Source organism: Schistocerca americana, chromosome 6 (genome assembly GCF_021461395.2).
Source record: "Schistocerca americana isolate TAMUIC-IGC-003095 chromosome 6, iqSchAmer2.1, whole genome shotgun sequence".
Classification (NCBI taxonomy): domain Eukaryota; kingdom Metazoa; phylum Arthropoda; class Insecta; order Orthoptera; family Acrididae; genus Schistocerca; species Schistocerca americana.
Window position 1 is genome coordinate 389,901,951 of NC_060124.1, and position 5,365 is coordinate 389,907,315.

The 5,365-nt window shown below is 43.2% G+C and overlaps 1 pseudogene; it reads left to right on the forward strand.

Moving 5' to 3' along the window:
• The first annotated feature begins 5,035 nt into the window (after positions 1–5,035).
• Positions 5,036–5,153, forward strand: LOC124620600 (annotated as a pseudogene).
• The last annotated feature ends 212 nt before the right edge of the window (positions 5,154–5,365 follow it).

The window sequence follows — 5,365 nt, forward strand, 5'->3', positions numbered from 1 at the left end:
ACCACAGACCACATGTCAGCCTCCTTTGATCTCGTATCCCAAGCAAAGCATCAATTGGAGGCATTCTGTTGATCAGGAAATTACAGACTCTGTCCCTCTGTCTCTCTCAAGAGTCTACTTCCTGTTTCTGTGTGTGGACCAACGTATCCAAAAATGTAAATGGAGGTTTTCATCTCGCCTCAGAATACTGTGATCCTATTGGCTAATTCTGGCAACAAAGAGAGAGCTGACATGATTTTGATATCAGAATAGAGGTAAGTAGCCCATTGCGTTACCCAATAAAATTAATTGTTTAAGGATCTACAGGAGTCAAACAGATCGCTTCAAGCGCTCACCACTACCTTACGATGATACTTCATCATAATTTGAGAATCAAACACAAATATTTTGCAAATTAAGTAATGTAATTTCAGCCATAAATAGATCGTAGTGCTAGCTATATTCAAGATTTTGTATGCACCGATATTTGATAACACAAGCACCCTCCTCCACCACACTGCACCGTCGCATAGGTGACAGTCAGGAGAGCCCCCGCATCATTGGCCATGTCAGCAGCTGCATGCCAATCCCCTGGCGTCTTCAAGCCAGCCCTACCGAACGCTCAGAGGTGAGAGAGACTGTCACCAGGTAGTCAACCGAGCAATTTAATGGGGGGAATAATCGTGCAGTGCAAACAACTATCATATTTAATCTTCTCGTGCTCAGACGAACGACAACGATAAACCACGAAACATTGTAGGAAGGCAAAGATTATATTTTACCAATGGACATAGCTTGAGTAAAGAAACGGTTAGTTGAAAATATACCAAAAACAATAAATACGAATAAATACTGAGGATATAGGATCCTGAGAAGCTACACTATGTGATCAAAAGTATCCGGACACCCACAAAAACATACGTATTTCATATTAGGTGCATTGCGCTGCCATCTACTGCCAGGTACTCCATATCAGTGACACGTACTGCACAAAAGGGTACAGGCCGACCTTGTCTGTTGACTTACAGAGGCCGCCGACAGTTGAAGAGGGTCGTATTTTGTAATAGGCAGACATCTATCCAGATCATCACACAGGAATTCCAAACTGCATCAGGATTCACTGCAAGTACTATGACAAGAAAACTTGGATCTCATGGTCGAGCGGCTGCTCATAAGCCACACATCATGCCGGTAAATGCCAAACTACGCCTCGCTTTGTTTAAGGAGCGTAAACATTGTGTTGTGACTTGGCAAGACAGCCAAGCCACTAGGAGGTAGCCGAAACGCACGCGTTTAAGCTCACGCATGCTGGCGTGAGGTCTGGAACAGTTAAAGGAGTTGAGACTAGTAAAATAAGTACGTAGCTTCTGGAATACTTAACTTTAATCCATAATTGGTGAACATCGGTCTGACGGTACATGCATTACAAGATTAATAGCAAATGATAATGGCGCCTTGCTAGGTCGTAGCAAATGACGTAGCTGAAGGCTATGCTAACTATCGTCTCGGCAAATGAGAGCGTAATTTGTCAGTGAACCATCGCTAGCAAAGTCGGCTGTACAACTGGGGCGAGTGCTAGGACGTCTCTCTAGACCTGCCGTGTGGCGGCTCTCGGTCTGCAATCACTGATAGTGGCGACACGCGGGTCCGACGTATACTACCGGACCGCGGCCTATTTAAAGGCTACCACCTAGCAAGTGTGGTGTCTGGCGGTGACACCACAAATTGGACGATTGAACAGTGGTAAAACGTTGTGTGGAGAGACGAATCGCGGTACACAATGTGGCGATCCGATGGCAGGGTGCGGGTATGGCGAATGTCTGGTGAACGTCATGTGCCAGCGTGTGTAGTGCCAACAGTAAAATTCGGAGGCGGTGGTGTTACGGTGTGGTCGTGCTTTTCATGGAGGGGCTTGCACCCCTTGTTGTTTTGCATGGCACTGTCACAGCACAGGTCTACATGGATGTTTTAAGCACCTTCTTGCTTCCCACTGTTGAAGAAGAATTCGGGCATGACGGGTGCACCTTTCAACACGATCGAGCACCTTTTCATAATGCACTGCCTATGGCGGAGTGGTTACACGACAATAACATCCCTGTATTGGCCTGGCCTGAATCCTATAGAACACCTTTGGGATGTTCTGGAACGGCGACTTTGCCAGGCCTCACCGACCGACGTCGATACCTCTCCTCAGTGCAGCACTCCGTGTCCGGATACTTCTGATCACACAGTGTATCAATAAATGCTGATCGTCTCTGTACGTGCTTCTGTGCCGTTGCTGACGTAAACACAAATAGGGTTTCTGAATATCTGATGATGTATATAGGAAAAAAGCTATTAAACATTAATTACCCAACAGAATAAGACAGTTGTATGAGTAGGTGAATCACGACGAACAGTTTACAAATCATGGAAGAAATTGTAGAAGAGTCCAATCAATTCCTATCAAAATGAGACCTGTCTATCTATTTTGGGGGAGATTTTCAGCCGGCCGCTGTGGCCGAGCGGTTCTAGGCGCTTCAGTCCGGAACCGCGCTGCTGTTACAGTCGCAGGTTCGAATCCTGTCTCGGGCGTGGATGTGTGTGATGTCCTTAGGTTAGTTAGGTTTAATTAGTTCTAAGTCTAGGGGACTGATGACCTCAGATGTTGAGTCCCATAGTGCTTAGAGCCATTTGAACCATTTTTGGAGATTTTCACTCATTTTCAAGAAAATGTGTACAAACAGTTCTTGAGAAATAACGTGCTGATTCAGTGTATGTTAATTTACTGAAGAATAGATAAATCATACTGCATATTCCATAAGATTTCAGCAGGATAGTGAAAAAACCAAATTTGAGAAAGAAGTTGTGTAAGGAGATTCCCTTGTTACTAAAACTGTCCTCACCAGTCCTAAAGGAAGTTTTGCTATTGTTAAACTGAAAAAAATAAAATAAAATATGTGCCCAGCACAGATCCCGGGGCTTACTACGACACACAGCTTATTATCAGGAATCATCAGCTCTAATGTGGTTCAACGTCGGTAAAAGACTACTGAAGAATTGCGCACAAGTGTGGAGAAAAGGTCTTCGAAGCATAACTCCTGATACGCCCTGCATGATGTCAACGGGGACATAGACACACAGACATCTCCGCGTAACCCATGAAGGTGGACATGCAGATCCACTGAATAAATTGTTTTTATATTTAAATACTCCAATATTCTGTTTCGGTTTAGAGACACGGAGACTTCTCGTGGGACACCCTGTGCATCGCAGTAGCTATCAGGTGCTCCGTGCGGTGATTTGTGCGTGAAGGACTTCTGCTGTTGGTGGCCTTATGACCCCAAGCGAATCTCGTTTGACGCACGTGTTTGCTGGAATTGATGTCCTTGGCGTAAATGCCGTGCGTCAGTGGGCAAACGTCAACTCTGACGTGCTGTGTCGACGTGAGAGGTAAATTACACCTTGTATTGTTATCGTGAAATGTGACTTCTAGTCTCCGTAGGCTCTAATCATATTTCAAACGTTTCTGTTAACAGCACTTCTCAACCTCCCTAATTTTTTCCTCTCGTACGAGTCTTATGGCCACCACCTGCTAATTTCAGTTTCTCAGATTGTGCTGTTCTCTTTCTTTCCCTTGAGCAGTCTTAACACGTTCACTATGATCCTTTTTTCTCTCCACGGTCCACTTTGAACCTGCTTTCATTTTTCTTCCGCTTTTGGAACGTAAGTTCTGCAGTAATTTTATTCCGATAGTAATATGTCTATCGTTCCATATCCACTCAGATTTTCTCTTTGTAAACCATACTTGATTTCCTGAAACTAATTTGTTGTTCACTGTTTTGACAACCTGCTACCATCCATTCTGTACAAATGGTCGAAGAACCGTGTCTCCTTCTTCCTTTTTCCTTTTATATTTTTGTGTATTTTAACATCACCTCTCAGTTTCTTTAGGAGATTTTCGTATTAATGCACCCAGAATTTTCCTTATATTGTTCTCGTGAATATTTCTAGCTTATCTAACGCGCCTCAATACTGGCCCTACTCTCGCATATAGACTTTCTGATTTCAGAACGGTTTTGTATTATGTTAAGGTCGTTAGATAACCTTATTTTGTTGTAAACGTCCTATCTCTGTGATAGTTTATTTTCCATTCTGCGTATCATTTCCTCTATAACGGGTTTCTTAAAACAGTTTCCTTGAATTATTTCTTCCAAATTTGTAATTTTCTCACCTTTTCTGTGTAGCGAATCGACGCAACGAAAGTTTTGTTGAATTTTATTGTGTTCTTAACTTTTGTAGGGACACTTAAACGTTAAAAAATGCTATGCATCTCAAGCCAAAGAGTGACATCTACACATTCATATTCTTCGTACTTACGTTGAGTGTTCATTTATTGTGAATGAGTATGAAACTAACTAAGTGCATGTGTGTGTTCAACCTGTAAAATATATATTATCAGAGAGAATTTCCTATGGATACTACGAGACAGCGCAATGTAAGTACTGAAAACAGAAAGCGTTTTGGTTTCATAAACTTTTCGTTACCTGTAAATAAATTTCCGTTATTTTCGCCAGGACCACGACCACAGCATCTAGCTGCACAGATTATGTTCCTTTAACAACTCCATCTAAAGATCAGCTCGTATTGGCCTGAAGACTAGTTAATGGTAAAGAAAATAAATCGTACAAAATTTTTTAAAAGTGACTGCTTGCATATTATAATCAAATAAATCACCAATCTCAAACATTAATTTTAATGAGAACCACGACAGCTGTGTTAAGATAGATTCATTATATCGCGACCGGTTTCGTTCAAGGAAAACAGGTGACGCTGCCAACATTCCTGTTACAAGTTCTCGTAGAACTGTGCCGATATCTTGACTCACGATTCTTCACAACTCTGTAAGAATTTGATACAAGACTAGTGGCAGTTTCACCTGATTTTCATTGAACAAACTGATCATGACATAATAAATCTATCTTAACGCAGCTCTGGTGTTACTGTTCTATATTAATTTGAATCGGCCGCGGAGCACAAGGTGATCAGGATTATTCTTAAATGTGTTTTCTTGGCTGCCAACGGCCTTGCCGCAGTGGTAACACCGGTTCCCCTCAGATCACCGAAGTTAAGCGCTGTCAGGCTGGGCTAGCACTCGGATGGGTGACCGTCCAGTCTGCCGAGCGCTGTTGGCAAGCGGGGTGCACTCAGGCAAACTGAGGAGCTACTTCATTGAGACGTAGCAGCTCCGGTCTCGGAAACTGACATACGGCTGGAAGAGCGGTGTGCTGACCACATGCCCCTCCATATCCGCATCCAGTGACGCCTATGAGCTGAGGATGACACGGCGGCCGGTCAGTACCGTTGGGCCTTTAGGGTCTGTACGGGAGGAATTTAGTTTAGTTTT